Genomic DNA, 23757 nt, shown 5'->3' with positions numbered 1-23757 from the left:
AACCCCTCCCCGACCCCCTGCCATGCTGTTCCTGTCTGGACTCCCTAGTGAGGTGAAGGGAGGTCTCAGTTTCAACCCTAAGATTCTTTCTTGTCGTATCCTTTTTATGACTCCAGCAGATATCTTCCGAGTTCTGTGTGGTGGAGAAAACACAGCCACAGACTTAAGGGGAGGTGCTTAGAGTACTCACATGCTGTCCTGAGCTAGGAAAAATATGTTCTTAGATTAGCTTAGACACACTCTCAATCTATCTCCTTGCCTTAGCCACGAAAAGGATATGCTCAAACGCCCTTAAATTGGTTCAGTGACGGCTGATTAAATACGTAACATGAACTTTGTGGGCCATTAGCACCAAGTGTAAGGCTGAGAGTTTTAGATCCAGGCCAGGTATCTTTAACCCTCAAACCATAACCGCCAAAGCTTAAGTGTCATGAGATCTCCAAACCCTACTGACAGACCCAGAAATTCAATCCAACAATATTTTAATACAGTAGAAGCTCCCTTCACAGGGTGCTGCTTAGCCAGCTCTCAGGGTGGACTGGCCTCCTGGATTTCTCTCCAACACCGAGTCCTCAGGGCACCCAGAGCTGGGAAGCTGCTTTTTAACACAGCCATTTCCAAATTCCAGGTCTCTGTACCAATTTACTTACTGGCATTGAAATACACTCGCTGGGTCAGGACTAGTGCTTAACAATGAATACAGAACACCCGAGTTATGTGTGTAGAGTCATTTACTTCTTGTAAAACATGCTTATGTTATTATTTTACACAGCAAAATACGAACACAAAGAAACCCTCGACAACAACAGGACAACTTCAAATTACGCAAATGAAGTTAAATGCTTTGAGAGGGCCCCATGAAAGCAGGTCAGCAAAAACTGAAAAATAAAAACTGTCTACAAATCTATAAAAGATTAGGAAAATCAATTACAAAACCTAAAATAACTCACGACTGATATTGTTGTTCTCTTACTATAAGGAAGCAAAGCAAGGTGGCTCAGTGGTTAAGGGAACTGAGTGCTCTGCCAGGGGACCCGGGTTTGATTCCCAGCACCCACTGGGTACTTGCCCCCTTCCATAGCTCTAGTCCCAGAAGATTCAATGCTATTTTCTGGGCTCCATGGGCACCAGACACAGACATCAAATATTAGTTTTAATGAAAAGAAAGAAAACGACTAGAGATCATAAACCAGCGTATGAAGAAGGTGGGGCTAACCCAGTGAAAACGTGGGATTTCAGAGGACTGAGACACTAAGCCAGGTGTCTGCTGACTTGGAATGAGTGTAATGATATACCTGACTTAAAATAAATATTAAGGGATATGAGTTTAGTAACTTCAACCAGATCTGATAAAAGCCAAACATATTTAAGTATGGCCAATTGTAAAATACAGTGGAATAGGATGAATTATAAAATCCAATAATCTGAATGCCCTAAACTCATTGCATTCATTAATAAAGGAAGATATCGGCCGGGCGGTGGTGGCGCACGCCTTTAATCCCAGCACTTGGGAGGCAGAGTCAGGCGGATCTCTGTGAGTTCGAGACCAGCCTGGTCTACAAGAGCTAGCTCCAGGACAGGCTCTAAAGCTGCAGAGAAACCCTGTCTCGAAAAACCAAAATAAATAAATAAATAAATAAATAATAAATAAATAAATAAAGGAAGATATCACAAAGCAAGTCTTTAATGTGTCAAAGAATACGATCAGGATAACAAATACTCTAGCTCGATGAGGGGAAAGTATAAAAATGAGCCTCATGTTACTTAAACGGTGATGATTCACCATCAACCGGGAGAACTAGTAGTCATCGGTGAAGCTTTTCCTGCCTCCATGTCTTTAGCTGTCCCTCTGCCTCACCGCAGCCGCCTGGCTGTTCTCTCATCCCACTGGCTTCTCTGTTTCTCAGTAAACTCCCGAGACAATTCCTTATATGTCTCTGTGTATACGAGTCTGTCAGCTGGACCCTGAGCCCCGGGCCTTTCGTGGTGTCTCCTGCATCAGCACAGGGCCTGAGAGTCAGCTGATACTTAGCAAATTTCTCTTGAGGAAATGGCCCTGTGTACAAACTGTAACAAGCTTTCTTGTTGGACTATCTTTGGACTGCCAGCCCACAAGTAACAAGCCAGAGACTCTTAATAATTATGAAAGCTTGGCCTCAGCTTAGGCTATTTAACCTAAATATTAAAACTATATATTTTTTTAAATCTACATTCTGCCACGTGGCTCGGTTACCTCCTCTTAGTATAGCACATCTTAGTAGGCTCCGAGTTTGCTGGCAAAGTTCATGGGCCTAGATTCTTCTTCCCTCTCCTTTCCTCTCTTTCCCCCAAAGTCCCGCCTATTGTCTCCTGCCCAACTACTGACCTTTTAGCTCTTTATTAAACCAATCAGAAGGCATCTTAGGCAGAGGCACATCTTCACAGTGTACACACATATTCCGCAACACCAGACAAATGCACGCATGCTGTCCTAATTTTCAATACAAACGGAAGGTAATTCCCAAAGAAACTGGATATTTGGATTTTCTTTTTCTGGTTTCAGGGATCAGACCTAGGATTTTATACATGGTAGGCAGCACTCTATCTACCATTGAGCTTCAAACACACCCAAGAAACTTATAAAGGAATAGGGCAATTTAAGCAAGGAGAGCGGGTGTGTCTCCGAGTCTGAACTGCAAGGGACCACTGGAGGGGTTAGGAAAGGCAAAGTCCACTCCACTCCCTTCACCTAGAATTTAACTGCGGCCTTCTAGGATTCTGATCCCTCGCCTTGGATATTTTTTAAAGACTATTTTAACTTTGTTCTTCGACAATTCCATGCACGTATACAATGTATCTTGATCATAAACACCCCTGTTCTCACCCCTCCTCCTAAGCGATATCTTGACACTTTGAAGTTCCCTTAAAGTGGTTTACCTCCCCACTGAAAACAGCTGTCTCTGTCCTTCAAACTGAGAGACTGGCTTTCTAGTGCAAATGGAAAGGACTGGCTAATCTCAAAAACAGTGAAGGGAAAGCTCTTAGGATATTTTCCCCTCTCAGGCCTTCACATCTCTAACTTTTGAAAATAAGATATCACTCACACACACACACACACACACACACACACACACACACACACGAGAGAGAGAGAGAGAGAGAGAGAGAGAGAGAGAGAGAGAGAGAGAGAGAGAATGTAGTTTTCCAAAGCAACATTTGAAGTACGTTGGAAGAGGGCAAATCAGTCACATTCTTACTACAATGAGGAAGAAACTATAATAGTTGATCTGTTCTCTTCAAATTTTATTTTATTTATTTTTTGACTTTTTGAGACAGGGTTTCCCTGGGTAGCCCTGGCCATCCTAGAACTCGCTCTGTAGACCAGGCTGGCCTCAAACTCAGAGATTCACTTTCCTCTGCCTCCCCCCCCCCCCCCCCCCCCCGCTCCGGCCCACCCCGAGTGCTGGCATTAAAGAAGCACAGTACCACTGCCTGGCTCCAATTTTATTCTTTGGACTTTACTACCTGAGATTCCTACATATGGTACATTGAGCACTGTACAAATGCCTTTTAGACAGGTTGAAATAGTGATGTCTGAAAACCCACCATACCTGAAAAATCTCTGCACCCCAATAAGCCCCTCCAGTGATGCCATAACCCAAATCAGACCAAATCAAACCAAATTAAAAAAAAACCAAAAACCTCAGGTTAAATGGATACCAACATTCCCAGATGGCTTTCCAACCCCAAGAGTGAAGCCAGGAAAGGAAGACCCACAAATCACGTGTTTGTTCTGTGTGTGTGTGTGGGGGGGGGGGGGGGGTAATTTAAATACCCTGTAGGAGTGGTCTTGAGCATCTCTGGGGAGGGGTCGTAGGTTGTCTCAGGGGCGGAGTCTGGACTGAGGCAACTCCCAGGGGAGAGGGCTTGGGGTGGAACTTCCACCCAAACCTTCCAGACTCTTTGATATGTGGATGCCAGGGGCTGGGGTGTGGCTTCCATCCAAACAATACCCCAGACATCACCTGATAACCAGAACCCAGTGGCACCACTCAAGATAACCAGACGCAATCCTAGAACCCGTGGTGCGCACTGGGCAGTGCGTAAGCAGAGACCAGGAGCAAGGCTCTGCTCTGCACATCTGGAGAGGTGCCACCTTGATCTGCCCTGCGGCTGGAGAGTCTCCCCCACCGTGATCCTCAAATCAAATCAGAAACTTCCGTCAGAGACTGAACTTGACCTTCAACTGTGATAGGGCGCGCAGGTGACCAGCCTTGGGGAGAGAAGCTTAGGATGGTAGTTAGGAATTCAGAATGTGAACCCTGTGTGGTGACACTCAGCATAATAAATCTTTTGTTATGCCAACTATGTGTATCTACCTTCTTACTTGGATAATTTAGATAAATGCATTTGTATGCCTCTAAACTGACAAGCCACTTTATATATTTTTTCAATCCATTCTGTAACATAAGGAATTTTCTATAACTCTGAAATTCCTACTTAAAAAAAAAACCCTTCCTCTAGGTAGCTTTTCTTATTTTTTCAGCTTTGAAGATGAAACCAAATATGGGGTTAGGTCAGGAGGGTTCTGCCCTTCTGAACGGATTAACGTCCTTGTCTCAGAGAAGGGTTATCATAAGACGTGGTTTTTTTTTTTTTTTTTTTTTTTTTTTTTTTTTTTTTTTTTTTTTTTTTTTTTTTCGAGACAGGGTTTCTCTGCAGCTTTAGAGCCTGTCCTGGAGCTAGCTCTTGTAGATCAGGCTGGTCTCAAAACTCACAGAGATCCGCCTACCTCTGCCTCGAGCGCTGGGATTAAAGGCGTGCGCCACCACCGCCCGGCATAAGACGTGTTTTGTAATAAAAGTGAGTCTGACCCTGTTGCCCCTTCATTTTTACCCGTTTTGTCCTCCTCCCTTCCGCTATGGGGTGACACAGCTCTCAATCCCTTGCCACATGTCTGTGGGATTCATAACTTTCAGAACTTTGAGCAAAATGAGCCCCGGTTCTCTTATAAATTACCCGGTCAGACAGTTATGGCATTGCAAAATAGTCTAAAACACGAAGTAAATTCTACTTTGAATCATTTTGCTTAACCTTCCAGTCAAGCTCGTGAGGTAGACAGGCGCTATTTTTATTCTCCCCCACTTAACAGCAGGGGAATCTGCTGTCGGGAGGGCGTTAAGTAACTTCCAGGAAGTCTGAGAACTAGTTTGAGCCGGAGCTCAGATTAGACTCTGAAAGTTTTTCTCTAGAGTAGGCCTGTTAACCCCGACTTCTAGGTGAAGTCGGCAGGTTGGGGGAGGCCTCCGATCCTGCGTCAGCAGAGACAAACTTCCGGGTCTACAATCTGAGCTCCGAAGCGGTAAGGGAGAGTTCGGGGAGACCACACGCAGCAGCGAATCTCAGAAACTCCCCCACCCCCCCGGGGGGCAGAGCAGGAACAGAAGGCGAGTATCTCTCTGGAGCGTTCTCACGAGCTCAGCACTTCAGTCCCGGTGCAAGACAGGGCTTTGCTGTGGATCATCGGCCGCGTGGACCTCTGCAGGTAGCCCAGACTTCACACCCCAATATGGAAGTTTGGGAAGAGAGGTTTCTGAGACAGAGACCTTCATCCTTCACGGGTGTTCACTCCAGCTCACATTCCGGGGCACACATATCCCCACCCTCCCCCTCCTATGGTTGCAAAGTGAGGCCCATTTTCAGAAGAAGGAACTCCTTGGAGTTGTTGAAGGACGAATCTGACAGTCCAGATCCCTTTAATTTCAAAACCCTAGAACCAAGATGTACTCTTGACCTTCGCTTTCCAGGCCGGGCCTGACCTCAACCAGCAGCCCAGCAGGCTACCTCCGCCCTCTCCCCCCTCGGTGAGCACGGGACGGTGCTGGTTCCGGCTGCCCTGTCCTAGGCGCAGTCCTCTCCGGGTCTTGCCGCACCTCGGGGCACCCAACAGGGAGGACAGCGGGATCCGGGCGGCGCCTTTCCGGAGCTGTCGTGTCTAGCCCAGACCACGCTCTGGGAACAGGCTCTGTGCGAAAGGGAGCCTTGTACCCCAGGGGCTCCTCCCAGTCCACAGGGATAGTGCAGCTCCCCTGGACGGGTATGGAAAGAGCCAAAGACCCGGGCAGGAGGAGAAGGACTCAGACCCCACTGCATGGTGCTCAAAGATTTTTCGGTACTTTTGTTGTACCAAGTGCTGCTGCTGGCCCACCATGATTGAGAACCTTGGGCGACACTCTTCCCGGGTGGGGGTGGGGAGTGTGTGTGTGTGGGAAGGTCCTCCAGGCTTCCTCAGACAGTAGCAGGGTCTGATTGCAAATTTGGGAATGTAGAATACAATTCTAGATCTAAGAATTTACAGCCAACATCCTGACTTAACAACCAAGGAAAACCTAGATGACTTGATCAAAGAAACACACACAGCACACAAGAAACACACAACACACAAACACGCACACATGATGGGAGTTCCCAGGAGAATACGATGCTTTAAGTCTGCCTAGCTTTGGGCCAAAAGCAAGTAACTGACTCTTTCCCGGCACATTTCTTCATTTCTTCATCTACAACATAGTAATTCCAACACTCGAGTTACTGAAGCGGGGGGGGGGGGGGGGGGGGGGGGGAGGGGGGGAGGGGGGGGACGGGACGGACACGGGACTGAGATATTGCAATCCATAACAATTAAGAGCAACAAAGGTAAGCTGTTGCCCCATCAGAGAAAAGCAGCAGGACTTGATAGCACTAGGAGTTCACTGGATTGTCCAAAAGTTCTTAGCAATATGTCTTAAAACAGAGAGCTGTTAGCCCACGGTCATTAAAAAAGAACAAAAAACAACAACAAAAAAAAAACCAGCTTGTCAGCCCTTAACCCTAGCACTTGAGAGGCAGAGGCAGGCGGATCTCTGAGTTGGAGGCCAAGGTGGTCTACAGAGTAACTTCCAGGGCAGCCAGGACTACACAGAGAAACTCTGTCTTCAAAACAAAACAGAATTAAAAAAAAAAAAAAAAGCTTGCCACTTTGTACTAAAATGTATCTGTGAGGAAGGGATTACAAAATCAAACACTGGATGTCAAAATAATGAGAAAGGAAATGATTGGGAAACATTCGGTTAAACGGGGTGAAACAGATTCTTTGTTTGCCACAGAGCCTTCTGCGCCTGGGGTTTGCGCAGTGTAACTCTTGAGTAGGCCTGCTTCAGGCCGCTCACCACGCCCGCCCATCATTCACTTCCTCCCCAGCAGCTTGGACTAATCTCACACTTCGGGTTCCTCAGCTTTCAGGCCTGGCATCTGTGGAATACCTGTGAAGGACCAAACTTCAGAGTTCCCTGAAGAAAAGCATATCTGATGTCTTTGTTCCAAGCACTGGAACACGTGGACACGGGCCAACAAAGCCAGCAATACGCAGAGCTGGAGAGATGGCTCAACGGTTAAGAATCTTAGTTTCCTCCCCAGCGCCCATAATGGTGGCTCACAACTGTCTGCAACCCCAGGCCCAAGGGCTTCAACAGGCATGCCCTTTGCGGTGCACATGTGTGCACACCGGCAAAATATTCAAACACATAAAAATAAAAATAAATCTAAAAAGGCTTTTTAAAGAAAAGGCAATACGTTAGCTCTGGAGGAACTCCCAGACTCTATGGAAACAGACACAAATAATGACGAAATGAAATCAGCATCACTTTCAGCAGCTGCCGGGTAGATTAGGGTGGGGCCTATTCTCCAGAGTTCTCAGTGGCCAGGTTGGGTACATACAGATGCATGGCAGGCGCTGCAGAGAACTGAAGAAGGCAGGCCAGGTCAGTGTCGCAAAGGGTGTGTTGGCATGCACTCTCAGTTTGCTGCATTCAACAATGGTTTACGAAAAGTCAACAACTTGAGGCTATTTTTTTAATTTTTATTTATTTATTTTTTTGGTTTTTCGAGACAGGGTTTCCCTGTAGTTTCTAGAGCCTGTCCTGGAACTAGCTCTTGTAGACCAGGCTGGCCTCGAACTCAGAGATCTGCCTGCCTCTGCCTCCCGAGTGTTGGGATTAAAGGCGTGTGCCACCACAGCCCGGTGAGGCTTTTTTTAAAATGCGATTCTATCTCATTTCTTATTTTCATTTTATGTATTTTATTTATTTATTTTGGTTTTTCAAGACAGTGTTTCTCTGTGTTGCCCTGGATGTCCTGGAACTCGCTCTGTAGACCAGGCTGGCCCCAAACTCAGAGATCCACCACCTGCCTCTGCCTCCTGAGTGCTGGGTCTAAAGGCGGGCACTACCACAGCGGCCTGATTTTTTTTTTTAATATTGTTTGCTAATTCAAGCATTTAGGAAAACAGTTGTGGAGCCATCCAAACTCATTTCTGTGCCGAGTGGTAGAGTGTTCATCTAGTGTAATAAAGTTCAGGGCTCAGTCTTATCCCGTAATACCACAAAACACACTGTCTGGGCTTCCAGTTTGTGACTTCTGGACTATAACTACCTCTTTCACAAGAAGGTACTAAAAGCTATAACAAGAACCCAGAAAAATAAAGAAATACTATTTTATGGTAACTGTGACTCAAGGAAACATAAATGCAAAGAAAATAGTACTTAACAGAACCAACCAAAAAGATTATGCCATTAGGCACCGGTGAGACAGCAGATTAGTGCACTTGGGCAAGCACGAGGACCAGAGTTCAAATCCTAAGCACCCACCGAAGAAGCTCAGAGACAGGAGGATTGTTTGGATCAACCTAGCTTCAGGTTCAGTGAGAGACCCTGTCTCAAAGAAATTAGGTAGGTAGCAACAAGAGCAGAAAACAGGATGTGTCCCTCTGGCCTCCATGTGGCCCCTTGAACACACACACATATACCAGACACATATTCTATGCTACAACATACACACACACAAACGCACACAAACGCACAAATATAACATTAGTATGTGTTATATTAACATCTCTAGGAATGGGTCTCTTTTCCAGTAATAATTTCTGGGACTAAGTCATCAGATGACTGTATATCAGTTTATCTATAAAACAAAAACCAAAAAAATGTGGCTCTAGCAAGCAGAAAAACTTGAAGTTCTTCAAAAGTAAATGAATTTAAGTGGTTTGCTGAATAAAAATAAATAAATAATGTTTAATAAGCTGGCAGGATAGCTCAGTGGGTCAAGGTGCCTGCTAATAAGTTTAAAACAACTGAGTTCAATCCCTGGGATCCATAAAATAGAGAGAGGGTGAGAACCAACTCCCACAAGTTTTTCTCTGACCTCTACACAGAGATTGTGGCAATGGTGCCCACACACATACAGGCACAGAGTAAATAAATAAATAAACACTGTCTTATGACTCTGTATCTTGAGATTGGAAAAGGAGTCTTGTAGCTGATTTTTCTTTAGGCCACTAGCTCCCAAATAATGACATGGAGACTTACTAATTATGAAAACTTGGCCTTAGCTTAAAAATTAAGCTTGTTTTTAACTAGCTCTTATGACTTAAATTAACCCGTTTCTATTTGTCTACGCTCTGTCACATACCGCCCATCCTGCTTCCTCAGTGTCTCCTCACACGCCTAGATTCGTCTCCCACTTTCTCTCTCTCTGCCCGGGAGTCCCACCTATGCCTCCTGTTCAGCTCCTTATTAAATGAATCACAGCATCTTCTTACAATGTAAAATATCCCACAAAAGAATCTCATTGTACACGTATACTGATATCATTGCTGATTCTGTTTTGAATTTGTTGCTCAATGCCATTTGCGTTTGTTTGCCAGAGATGTCACCCAGTTACGCTTTGGTTTAGTAAGGGACTGAAAGTAAAGATGCTGATTAGGAACCTGCTCCTGTCCGTTCAGCTTTGCGGTCACAGAGGCTGAGGGTCCTTCAAGGAGAACACAAAACAAAAGCAATTGTTCCACCCGGTCAAGACTGAATTAGCTGGGATGCAGCCACCACAGATGGATGAGCCTAGAGCAGTGGTTCTCAACCTTTCTAATGCCGTGACCCTTTAATACAGTCACTTGTGTTGTGGGGACCCCCACCAGAAAATTAATTTGTTGTTATTTCATAACTGTAATTTTGCTACAGTTATGTTTTCTGTTGGTCTTGGATGACCCATGTCAAAGGAATCGCTACCCACATGTTGAGAGCCTCTGTCCTAGAAAAAGGTAACCAGCCAACAGAATGATTTCCAAGGGTCTCTGTAAAACATGAACACCAGGGACTGACTTCCTACATACCAATGCCTGCTGTGGTTAACACTGTTCATTTCCAATACTGGGTAACGAATGTGAATATATTATGCCTAGTAGTGAAAAGAAAACTTGTTTTTACAGCTGGCTTGCTGTTAGGCCTAAACCAAAGAAAGGTTAGATATAAGACTGTGTGACTCCTTATTGATACAAAAATAATATAAAAAAATTAGCCACTAGGGAGCCTGAGGCAAGAGGGTTGTAATTTAAGGCCAGACTAGGATACTTAGAGATACTTTGTCTTAAATAAACACAAAAAGTTACCCCCTTGGAAATAATCAATTTGCCTATCAATTAATAGACAAATTATTGAGGTTTTTGGCTAAAAAAGGAATAAAATATAGAGTACAGCATGGTGCACCTTAAAAATACTGTGCAAATATGACAAAAGGTCATGAATCATATTACGAAGAGTCCAGAATAGGCAAGCCCGTTAAGACAGAGAGCCTAGTGTTAGCTAGAGCTGGTGGTGGCTCTGAGGAGTTTAAATGGCACACATTTCCTATTGGGGTAATAAAATATCCAGTCATTAAGCAATAGCGATGGTTATATAGCCCCGGGACTAAACTAAACATCACCAAATTTCACCCTTTAAAAAGGTCAGCAGGGAGTTCGAGGCCAGTCTGATCTACAAAGAGAGTTCCAGGACAGCCAGAGCTGTTACACAGAGAAACCTGTCTAAGGAAGGAAGGAAGGAAGGAAGGAAGGAAGGAAGGAAGGAAGGAAGGAAGGAAAGAAGGAAGGAAGGAAATGTTTAGCAGGGTCACTTTCTTTTTTCTACTTCCTTTTTACCTTCCTCTTTCTCCTCCCCTCCTTCCTTTTTTTTCTTTTCTTTCTTTCTTTCTTTCTTTCTTTCTTTCTTTCTTTCTTTCTTTCTTTCTTTCTTTTTTTCTTTTTGAGGCAAGTTCTCACTGTACAGCCTGGCTGGCCTCCAATATCCTCCTACGTCAGCCTCCCAGCTGCAGGGATTACAAACACCATCAGGTCCAGTCCATGGAACTTACTTCGGTTAAAAATGCTTCTTGGTGGTTGAAAAAAAAAGTTAACCCTTGCTTTCATTCTCTTCTTCCTGGGTGAGGTCATTCACACCCACAGCTTCTGTTACCATGTGGATTGGTGCTGTGTCCTGAACTCTGGATCAATGTGTTCTTCAAATGTTCCCAGTTTCCTAAGGCAGGGCCTAGTTGAGAACAGAGGGCAAACACAGGTACAGACACAGCTCCCAGAAGCCGGGAGGGGACTTGAAAAAGAGTGGCCGAATAGCACTTAGGAATGGAGTGTTTATATCCTGGGTAATGAGCCAATTTGGTCCTACCCACATGTAAATTAGTCATTGAGTTAGGACGAATGGGGATTGGCTAATTTAAATATATATTTAAATATATATTAATAATTATTATATATAATTAATTATTATTATTATTAATATTATAATATATATTATTATTACATATATTATATATATTATAATATTATAACATTATTATAATATATATTAATAAATATATATAATTTAAATATATATATATATATGTATATATATGGGAAATTCTGATTGGTTGATGGGTCAGAGGCCTGTCAACCTTGGCTTTCTTTTGTCCTTTGATCATTGGGCAGTACAGCCGTAAGAGAGAAGGGAATAAGGTCGTCCCGAGTGTCCTGATGAACAGAGCAGAGAAGGCTGGTTTTAAAGACAGCGGAGTGCAGAAAGAAAACAGAAGTTACTTTCCTTGGAAAGCTTAAACTAGAACAATTCCTTTGTCATGCCAGCTAACACGGGCTTGTGTGGGAATTTGACTATTATTTCTTTTATAAAAAATATTTATTTATTTATTATGTATACAATATTCTGTTTGTGTATATGCCTACTGGCCAGAAGAGGGCACCAGACCTCATTACAGATGGTTGTGACCCACCATGTGGTTGCTGGGAATTGAACTCAGGACCCTTGAAGAGCAGGCAATGCTCTTAACCTCTGAGCCATCTCTCCAGCCCCCTTGACTATTATTTCTTGTCTCTCCTGATTTCCCTGAGATCAACTGGGCAGTGAGAAACTCTGGCATACTGTCCGGTCCACTGTGCCTAGTGCAGATGGCCAGAATAAATGAGTGGACTAATATAGGCTTCATCTAAAAGAACCTTTAAGCAAAAAGGGCTCTGCCGTTCTTATTGTGAAAACCACCCCAACCGAAGACCGTTGGAGGAGCCCCCAAGCTTAGCGCAGGTTGCCAAGTCGCTCGTCTGCAGTGTACGGCACCTCCTTTGCAACATCATTGCTTGTCCTCGCCGCGCCCTCGAGACCTCACTCATTGAAACCCTCACTGTGCTTCTCTCAGCCACCGTGTCTTTCACCCTCGGGACCCTCAGGAGCTCTAATAGTCGTCAGTAGTAAGCAAATGAAAGCCCCTTCATGTTATGCGGCCTTGCGCTCTACGGGATTCAGCAGTGTCCCGCACCCTAATGATGACGTCACTCACTGTGTTGGTACCACAGAATGGGTCCCCTCACTGGCTAATCACAGGTATCATTTTTATAAATCGGATGGGTTTACAAAGAGTTTCTTCAAAGCCATTTGGACCTTATGTATCAATATGAGGCAAATGTGAACTGAGAAAGTCAGCCGTTTGTCTAAACCCTGGAGAAAAAAAAATGTCAGCAGCACAGGACGGGGACCAAAGTAGTTATGAATTTAAATTTTATATTCTTTCATCTAAAAACTGAAACCACTTGATGTTAACTAGCCAGCTATACCTTTGAACTTCATAGGAGTTTTAAAAGATTTATTTATTTTTAGCTTATGCATATGAGTATTCTGCTTGCATGTATGTTAAGTGTACCATCTGCATGCAGTACCTGCAGAGACCAGAAGAGGATGTCAGTTCCCCTGGAGCTGGAGCTACAGCCCGTTGTGAGCCACCAAGTGGGTGGTAGGAAGCCAACCTGGGGCCTCTGCAAAAGCCGTATGTGCTCTTATTGCCTCTTAGACTTCATGGCTTCTGATGGAAAGAAACTAGAGCATAACATCAAAAGAGCCGGAGACTTTGGTCTGCCATAGTCGTAATAGTTACAGAAACAGTGATCAGTAACACTGTTTTCTGTGCGCACCAGTAACTGTTTTCTGTGCGCAGAATGGTGCTGGCGCTTGATGCATACTGGCTCAGTCCTGGGTAGAGATGCGACTCAGAGGTAGAGCTTCACTGAAGATACCCAGCAGCCAGCTTGCCCCAAGTCCATGTGACACCAGAGATAAAGGCACCTTCATTACCATCACCGGAGTTCTGGGGCAAAGGAGACGCAACTCCCCTACATCATCCTTCATGTCTTGAGGAGTCTCTTAAGATTTTAGGGACCTTTCTTTATGCCAAACCAGGATGTGTGGCTTGGACACTGGAAAGAATTTCAGGACCAGCCAGTTTATGGAGCAGGGTTGGAACTTCATTAAAGATACTTTAATCTAGGCTTAGGCACGAGGATTAGGAGAAAGGGCAGTTTGGGGTGGAGCTGGGGACGTTAGACTCCTCTATGAGTGAATAGGACTCCTCAAAGGAGTAGCTGGGCTCATTGTTATTACAAGGATCTTATAAGGGATTTGATGTTGTTATCTTATCAATGAGTGGTTTCTGAGAGGATCTGATAAGATTAAAATCAATAAAGTTAGCGGCCAGCCTAATGGGTTCTAAGGAAGCAGGTTATTTTACAGTAAACGGTTTGGGTGATAGTTATTTCCTCATAAATGTCTGTGAATGGAGGGGATATTAACCATATCAGCAGCCTATACAGCCGGTCCTGCTGGGTGTTGTTTCCCAGCTGGTGAGAGGCTTCAGTCAGACTCTGAGGTGAGGGGCACCCACAATTTCTGCAGTCCCAGTTAATCCTCAAAGCCTCCCAGTAAAGAAGCTCAATGCTATTCCTCATTTTACACAGAGGACATCGGGCTTATGCACATAAGTTGCCTAGTGTCACATAACTTGCATGTGTTGGGAACAGGGACAATTGGGCTCTACCACTTCGACAACGCTCCTAAGAAAGGATCTGAGCTAGGATTTAAACAACTCACTAGCCCAGCAGCCGGGGATTTCCTAATGCCCTGGGAGGCCCTCTGAGAAATGAGACATTCTAGGATTAGGACGGGTGTGTGTGTGTGAAAAATACACGGTAGGCCTGGCAAATTTCATTCTAAAAGTAAAGCAGTGTTCAACACACACAGAACAAAACTTTTTAAAGAAACGGATGGATGAAGCCGTATCAAGGGTCGTGGGAAAGCAGGGCTGTGGTGGCTCCCACCTGTAGCCCTAACACTTGGAGGCTGAGGAAGCAGATTTGCTGTAGGTTCAAGGGCAGCATGGGACGCATAAGATCAGTCTAGCCTGGGCTGATACATCCTGTCTCAACCACCCAAAACAAAAGGTCAGAGGAGCAAACCTGAAAAAGCTCCCGAATGCCCAAAGCTAGAATAATGGGACCAATAAAATGCCGGTAGTAATGGATTATAGCCCAAAGGATGAAGTAAATATCCATCAGTACATATTGACAGAAATGAATGATTGTGTAAATAAATAAATGAGTAGAGAGACAGAATGCTCCTGCAGATTATAAATTAGAAGAGATGAGAAGATCACCACTTGGCTGACACTGTAACAACCACTGTGGACAAAATTCTATTATTAATATCTGACATAATCATGGGACATGGATTATAACTGTGAACTAATAATGATACATTATTAACGGAGGTCCATATTCAATTCTGATTTTCTTGGTTTTTACCATTAGCTGGATCTGTCTACCCAACTCTCCCCTATCCACTCCCAGCTGCCTGCTTTCTCTAATTCGCTTCCAGGCTTTCAAAGACTAGCAGGAAAAAAAAATCCCAAGTCTGATGATTGAGGGATCTGAAAAGAGAGCAAATATATCCAACCATCAGACAGAAAGCAGTTGACCAATGGCAGGCATGGCCAGTAGCTTCCTCCTGGCTGCTGTGGTTACATATTCAAGTCCTTCCCAAGGACTTGGATGTCGGGGCCTGGACCACAGCTAGAAACACTATTTTGGAAATTTCTGTAAACTTTAGGAGGTAGAACCTAGGTGGTGGAAGCGGGCCTCTGGTGCAGGTTCTTGGTGTATCTTGTCCTTTTCCTCTACTTGTCTGTGGCAAAATGGAGTATCTCTGCATGCCTCATATCTGCCCTGGTACTCACTCTGTAGACCAGGCTGGCCTCAAACCCACAGAGATCCACCTGCCTCTGCCTCCCTGAGTGCTGGGATTAGAGGCGTGCGCCACCACCACCTGTCTATTTTTTTAATATTTTAATGTTTAGACTTATTTTATGTGTATGGGTTGGTTTGTTGCATGTCTGAGCACATGTGACTGCTTGCCTGGTGCCTGAGGAAGTCAGATGAGGGCATCAAATCCCCTGGAACAGAGTTATAGACAGTTGTGAGAAGTCATGGGTGCTGGGAATAGAGCCTGGGTCCTCTGCAAGAACGACCAGTGCTCTTTACTGACCAGCTCCAATTTTTAAAATCTATCTATCTATCTATCTATCTATCTATCTATCTATCTATCTATCATCTATCTAAGTGCTTTTCTGTCTGTGTATATATATGTATATATATACATATGTGTGTATATTGTCTGAAGGTTTATATATATACATAAGTATAGGATATATAAACCCTCAGACAATATACACACATGAATACACACACACACACACACACATTACTGTGAAGAGACACCATGACCATAGCAACTCTTTAAGAAAAACATTTAATTGGGGTGACTGGCTTACAGTTTCAGAGGTTCAGTCCTTTATCATCATGACGTGGAGCATGGTCATGTGCAGGCAGATGTGGTGCTGGAGCTGAGAATGTTATAGTCTCCAGGCAACAGGAAGTTGACTGACACACTAGGAGGTATCTTGAGCATAGGAAACCTCAAAGCCACACCCACAGTGACACACTTCCTCCAACAAGGCCATACCCACTCTAACAAAGCCACACCTCCTAATAGTGCCACTCCCTATGAGATTATGGGGCCAATTACATTCAAACTGCCACATATATACACAGCAGCTATGCTAAGGGTTCTGGTGCCTGTCTGAGATCATGCCACCACTCTTAAGGCAATGGCTTACCTCTAAAGCTCACTCTGACCCATTAAGGTTTAGACCCTTGCTCAGGACTGAGGCAGCAAAAGTAAGCTTTCTGGTTTTGGCTGATTCTCTTCTCTTTGGGAACTATGATGCTGGTGTTTCTGATTTTTCTCTGGACAGGCTGATTGGAGCCTCTTCGTCCTGCGTTTAAGCATTTCCATTTTAAAATGATCAAACAGTTCCAATGTGCTCACTAGGCCTTCAAAACTTGCAGCGGCTCAGACCTCTGGCTCCCAGCCAAGGGAGACTCCAGCTGCTGACTGACCCTGCCTGGAAAGTCAACTTGGAAGAGCCGCAAATGTCCTAATCCTCTTCCAAACCACGCTAAGTAGGTTTATCCAGTGACCTGTAAAACCAAATTAGTAAAAGGGACACTTTAATTCCAGCTCGTTAGAGAGTTTCTAAAATCTTCAAGAAAGCCAACACAGCAGATTCTGTGCTGGGATGGGGTGGGGGGAGGAGAGGACAGACACTCCTCCCACTTTCATTCGCAAAATGTCCTTGCTTTTCAATGACTTTTCGGTGGTCATTCTGCACACACACTTTTCTGGGGCTTGAGCAGGATGGCAGCCCAACAAGGTCAAATGATCCCCACCTCACCCCCACCACACACTGGGCCGGGTCCAGCGGCATTCTGGCCTGGCTGCAGGAGTCTATTCGGGCTCTTCTCAGAACATCTCCCTGGAGCTGACCTATTGCGCAAGACCAGGAAACGGTCCGTATGAAAGCCTGGCTCGCAGAGTGTACATGTTCTGGTTTTTATTCTGCAGCTCTTTTATAAGACGTGCTTTCCTTTCCCATAATGTCATCTGGAAGCAATTCCTCCCAACAGCTGGATCTGCTTTCACAATTGGTAAACACGTAAAATGGAAGACTGTGGAAGATGCGGAGACTCGCAGCGGAGCCCCTTTCCGGCCCCGCTTGGCTCGCGTTCTGAGGCTTATCTGGGGTCTCCGTACAAGCCTCATCAAAACCCAGAGTGTCTTCAAACAGGCAAGCCTCATCGCATTCCCTTCTTCAGAGGGTCAACATGTTCTCTGGGGGAGAAATTTTCTGAATGCCTTGCAGATAAAATTGATCAGATGCACGCCAGATCGCCAGCTGCCAAGATCTGCAGGCTCCATGTGGAGGCCAGCCCAGCAGAATCTTCCCAGCATTCCCACACCTCCCTGCGCCAGCATCTCAGGGTCCCCTGGGAGATCTCCTCAAGAGCATGGCTTTCCGGTGCTGCTGCCACCAACGCCCATCCAGGGAGAACCAGAGCCAAAGAAGACTAAGTGGGTCATTAAAGGAGACCACCCCCTAAATGCGATCCTCAGGAACAAGTTTGCGTGCAGACTCAACCTGGAGACCTGCCCGGTTCTGGAAAGACAGAGAGCCCCAGAGCACAGCTGTCCGCACTGGGTTGGCTCCCTCTCTCCTTTCTGCCCCTAGGGACCAGAGGTTCACTAGCATGGCTAATTCTGGTCCCGAGAATCCAGGGGTGCATGTTAACTGGAATACAGTATAGGGGACAGAGTTTAGGGTCTGTGCCTTCCATAGAAGAAACAGCGTTCTTCTGGTGGAAGTTTCTAGCATGTGTGTGGGTGGAACAGGAGGGGGGCACAACCTGAGCACGTGGTCTACTTTCAGAGGGTGCTTGGAAGTGGATCTGTGAACATCTGCTTAGCTACTGAGAAGGTCACAACCCCAACTGGTCCTCTTCTGGGCTAGTGGGAGAGCTTTCCTTCTAAATCTACTCACCTTTTAGGCAACCATTCTCTGCTCTGCCCGGCTCCCCGCCCTGTTATGTGATGGGTAACTTTATCAAATTGATGCAACCTACAATCACCTGGGATGAAGGATTGCTCACGTCGGGTTGCCTGTGGGCATATCTACGGGGGTAGGGGTGTTAAATGAGTTCATAGAAATATGAAGATATACACCCTGAATGTGGGCAGCCACGTTTCATGGTCTGGGTCATAAACTATATAATAGTGAAAAAAACTAACTCAGTGGGCTGGAAAGATGCCTTCAGTGGTTAAGACTATATACTACTCTTGCAGAGGACCAGAGTTCTGCTCCCAGCACCAACAGGTGGCTCACAATCAGCTGTAATTCCAGCTGTAAGGATTCAGCTCTCTCTTCTATCTTCTGAGGACACCTGTAAGCAATACCCAAACACGTATACGAAATTAAAAATAGTATGAATTTGTAGACATATGTGATAGCACAGGCCTTTAATCTCAGCATGTGGCAAGCAGATGTGGGAAGATTTCTGTGGACTAGAGGCCAGGTTTGTCTATGTAGCTAGGTCCCTGTTGGCCAGGGTTACATAGCAAGATCCTATCTCGCAAAAAATAAATCTTAAGAAAAATAAATCTTAAAAAAGCCAGCCAGCTAAGCAGATAATCATGAATGTGCTGATTTCTCTCTGCTCTTCACTAATGTGACCCCTGTTTTCCATCCCTGCAGCCTTGATGGCTGTGCTGAACCGTAGCCTGGAATCGTGAGCTAAAACTTGGTCAGGTTGTTTAGTCGCAGCAAGAGAAACGGAGCTAGGATAGAAGGGCCATCCTTCCCGTTGCCAAGGCTCCAGACTCACCAGAAAGTCCTAAGGAAGGTGATGGCCCAGCTCCGCAGCCCAAACCACAAACATGCTTCCTCCTGAGAAGCCATGGGGTCTCCACCTACATGGTGCGTGGCGCGGTGCGTTTGCTCAACCCGTCCGCTCCATTCTCCCTCCTGACTTGATGGAAGTCCAGGAACAGAGTCTACCTTCCAAGTTCTTTACCCAGATCTGTTGGTCTCTTGCCTGGACCTTGGAAATACAGGAGTTTTGAGTTCAATGCCAATGCTTACTCCCTCAGGCCTGGATGTTCTGGTCTGGCTTTATGGGTTGCTGGGAGGAGCCTGGGAGGAATTTGGAGAGCATCACAGAGCCCAGGATAGAGGGATGGGAGGGCAAGGGCAGGCCCCTTGCAAACTGATTGAGGATCAAGGAACCGAAGGCAAAACAGCCAAATGCAGGGTGGAAACCTTTTTTGGATACTAATTTAAACCAACTAGGACAAGATATTTTGAGATGATCAGGAAATTTTAGTTGGGACTGCATATTAAAAACATTTTGGCCGGGCAGTGGTGGCACACGCCTTTAATAGGGAGTCAGAGACAGGCAGATCTTTGTGAGTTCAAGGCCAGCCTGGTCTACAGAGTGAGTGCCAGGGCAGTCTCCAAAGCTACACAGAGAAACCCTGTATTGAAAAAAAAAAACTTTTTTGAAGCTAGGCATGGTGGCACAAGCCTTGAATCCCAGCATTCCAAAGACAGAGGCAGGCGAATCTCTCAGTTCAAGTCCAGCCTGGTTTACAAAGTGTGTTTCCAGGATAGCCAGAGTACACAGAGAAGCCCCTATTCAAAAAGCAAGCAAATAAACAAACAAAAAGAAGTTGAGATTATTAAGTTTGGTTTCTGAAATAATAGTATTATGTTATATAAGAAAGTCTTTTGAAAGGCTGGAGAGATAATTCAGTGGTTAAGAGCGCTTGCTGTTCTCCCAGAGGACCAGATTTTGGTTTCCAAAACCCATGTTGAGTGTCCCACAGCCACTTGCAAAAATGCCTGCTCCAAGGAACCCGACACCTTCTTTTGGCTCTCACAGGTACCTATACATATGCGGACAGACACACATACACAGATACAGTTTTAAAACAGAACATTTTTAAAAGAGTATATGTGGAAATATTTAACACTGAATTTCAGTGTCTGGGGTTTGTTTTTACATGCTTCAGGAAACAATAGCCAAGAATGAACAGCAAGAAGGCTATGGTGTCGGTGGCTGGATCTCAGAGTGCATATAAGGGCTCCTTTGTAGGACTCTCTCCGTGTTTATGTACCATGAAAATGTTTTTATAATAGAGTTTCGACCATAATCTCACCATAAACCCTCAAAGGAAACCAACGACTCACCTGCCGCTGAGCGCCTGCGGTAACTGAATTCTGCTCTTGGGCTTATGCCACTGAGTGACAACTGCGTTAAGTTTCCCCTATTACTGACACACCCCCAGATCTCGGCACTGTCCCATCGATGTGCTGGCTGCCACCTCCATTTACTCAGTGGACGAGACTTCTTCCAGGACCTCAGAGAAGGCTCCCGCTAGAAAAGCTAAGGCCAGGCCCAGCACACTTCCTCCCTCCCAGGCCTTGGCACCAACTCCCACTTCCGTTCTACTTTTCCATGGCTTCCTCCAAAGGATCAGCCTTTCTTCTATCTCCAGGCTCCTCTCTGAAGGTTTCCTTCTGTTAGCAGATGTGCTTGATGCTTGGTTTGGGTTTTTTGTTTGTTTGTTTGGTTGGTTTTTGTTTTTTTAGGACAGGGTTTCTCTGTGTAGTTTTTTGGAGCTTGTCCTGGAACTCCCTCTGTAGACCAGGCTGGCCTTGAACTCACAGAGATCCACCTGTCTCTGCCTCCCGAGTGCTTGATGTTTGTTAGGTATATGAACTAGTCATCAATGAACGAAGATTACAGATTCATGTCTTCATGGACTGTTAGCGCTCACTCAAGGGTCCAGACACAGTACACAGAAGGAGACTGGAGACTGTGAATGAAGGAAGTTCAACAGTCGGAGATGGTGTGATAGTGAACTTGTAACTTCAACATTTGGAGGGCCGAGGCAGAAGGATCTAGGCCACACCAGGTTTCATTTCTATTTTTTCTTAAGCCAAGTTTGCGAATGTTGAAACTGTTGGCCAGGCCTAACTAGAATGCAAGTCCCTCGCAGGGACAAGTACACTTTGTCCATTGCTATAGCTCAGTGTCTGAGCTAGGGACCACACAGGGCATCTGCCAGATTCTTTAGATGCACGTTCTGATGAACCCGAGAACGTTCCATTCCAGCCTGTAGATCATTGTTGTGTTTCCCTTCAAGGCCACATTTGCTTTTTATGCAGAAATAAATTTCTTCTCTTACGATACATACCTCTAGTAAATCATCTAATTTAGCTGATAAGTAAGCAGTTTGAAAACAAAATCCTAATTAGGTCACGAGGAACACTACAGCCCATTCGATAGAAACATGCAATTGCTGGGTCCCCAGCAGGCTGAAAGCACTGGGTGGAAGGGAGGTAAATTTTCTGCCCCAGAAATCTAGCCAAAGAACCCATTTGAGGACTGAAGCCGCAGGAAAAAGACCCAAGGAAGGAGGCAGAGAAGGGGAGGTCTTTTCTGGGGCCCAGAGATTAGGAGTATTTAGATCTCACTTTAGAAGATCCAATGACGGCTGGGTTTGTGCTTTGGTTTGACCGTGTTCCTGCGAACTTGCTGATGGGAAGGTTAGAAGGTGGTCATTATCGAAGGGGATTCAGAGGCATTGGGGCTACTCCTGGCTGAAGAGAGGAGTCCCATTCTTTTTCTTCCTTCTTCTTCTCCTTGGTGTCAACTTCTAATAAAATGTGCTGTTGTCAAATCAGACTCTGATAAAAGTGAAGTAAAATCTTACCATCTTAATCAAAGCATGTGCCGCCTGAGCTGGCTCCCAGCTCATCCCTTGACGCTGGAGCCTCTAGTGCGGGTTAAGGGTTTGTTAGAGAAGATGGGTTTTGATTAAGTGCCACATTTAGTGTGAGGTGACATACTCTTCATCATTGCAAGGGAAGATGGGAGCCACAGCAGTTTTACAGTTAGTCCCCAATATACATTAGGAGTCTAGGGGAGCGGGCATTTTTCAGTTGCCCTTCACCTTTCAAGGACCCAATGAAGGCGTGTGCGTGAGAGTGTGCCTACGTGTACACGTGTGTTTGGAGAGATAGCCAAAAGGCAGCTCCCTGGCCTGTGCTAATGGGCGGGGTTCCCCACTTGGGGTTTGATTTACCATTGTCACCTAAGGCTGTAGTGCTAAATTTGTCCTCATTTCTTGAAGTGCTAGGCTAGTGCCTTTCTCTCCTTTGAAATGCCAGGGTTGCCACGGCTTAGATTTGAAGACAGAGAAGCAGAAGGAAACATTTCCGGTGTTCCATGCCGTTTCTGTCTCTGCTTTCAATGAGAGAAAGGAGACTGGATGAAGTCAGAGCCTCTGAACCTGGGATGTGAACCAAGCGTCTAGAACTGGATTCTGATGAACCCAGCAGTGGCTACAGAGAGAAGGAAGTACAGAAGCACCCAAGGCTGGTCTGGAGTGTCCGTTCATGAGGCGAGGAGATGGGGATGATCACGCTCAAGGAAAATGTCTCCCGCCTAGTGGCAAGCCCATCTCCAGACCAAATTTCCTACGTCAATTACACTGTGTCTATGACCCGTTCAAAGTCTTCCAGCAATCCCCTCATTGCTCTCGGTACTGAAAATCTGTACTTCACCCTGGCACTATAATCCTGCTCTGGGCACTGCCAAATCCAACTGTCTTCTTGCTGTGTCCCAAATGCGTGACTGCTAGCCTTGCCCAGGTCACGCCCTACCTGGAAAGCTGTGTTGTTTCTCATCCCCATGGAGAGGGTTATTCATCTTCCTCAGGCTGGAGGGTACCAATCCTGTTTCAGGAAGGATCCAATGCCCACTTGCCATAACCTCAGCTCCTTTATTTAATGCAGAATCTGAACTGAGAGCCTCCTTGGGCACCTGAGATGAGACAGAGCAAAAGAGATCAGGATATCTGCTTTCAAAGAGACCATCTATATAGTCCTGGGAGATCTGTCCCCAAACTGAAACAGAATTCAGAAGCAGGCTGGAAGGCAGCTGAGCCTTGTCAGGGACGGGGAGAGAACAGGAGCTCAGCTAGATTGAGTCAGGGGCAGGTTGCAGGTTAGGAACCTATTAACTCCAGGGGGTTGTAAAGCAAGACCATCAGCCTTCTGGGGAGGAAAGCGCTAAAGCTGCGACCTTTGACCCAGCAGTCCCAGCTGTCCGAAGGCATGGCACCCTCTCCCCAATTTTCTGGCCTTTGGGAGGGGTGATGGTCTGAATGAGAATGGCCCCCATAGGCTCAGGTATTTGAAAGCTTGATCCCCAGCTGGTGGAACTGTTTGGGAAGGATTAGGAGGTGTGGTCTTGCTGTAGGAGGTGTTCACTAGGGATGGGCTTTGAGATTTTAAAAGCCCACTCTAGCCCAGTCTCTCTCTCTCTCTCTCTCTCTCTCTCTCTCTCTCTCTCTCTCTCTCCTGCCTGTGGATCAGGATGTAAGCTCCCAGCTACCACTCCAGAGCCATGCCTTCCTGCCTGCTGCCATGTTCCCTGCTGACTCTAACTCTCTGAAACCATAAGCTCTAATAAAGTCTTTCTTTTAGAAGTCTCTTCACAGCAATAGAAAAGGAGCTAAGACAGGAGGAACAGAGGTCAGACATCCTCCTCTTTGATTTCTTCTCCCAGGGGCTGTGCAGCCATCTGGGCTCTGGAAAAGAGTGTAGATTAGGAAAAGAAAAAGAAAAGCTTTGTTGTTG

At 45.5% G+C, this 23757-nt stretch overlaps 1 long non-coding RNA gene across 1 annotated transcript; it reads left to right on the top strand.

Annotated features, from left to right (window-relative positions):
- The first annotated feature begins 5206 nt into the window (after window positions 1–5206).
- LOC119819564 lies at window positions 5207–7584 on the top strand. The gene is made up of 2 exons (XR_005286288.1): window positions 5207–5524; window positions 7251–7584. It is a non-coding gene; the product is annotated as an uncharacterized LOC119819564 (long non-coding RNA).
- Window positions 7585–23757: the final 16173 nt, after the last annotated feature.

Source organism: Arvicola amphibius, chromosome 7 (genome assembly GCF_903992535.2).
Source record: "Arvicola amphibius chromosome 7, mArvAmp1.2, whole genome shotgun sequence".
Classification (NCBI taxonomy): domain Eukaryota; kingdom Metazoa; phylum Chordata; class Mammalia; order Rodentia; family Cricetidae; genus Arvicola; species Arvicola amphibius.
This window is presented reverse-complemented; position numbering and strand designations above follow the sequence as displayed.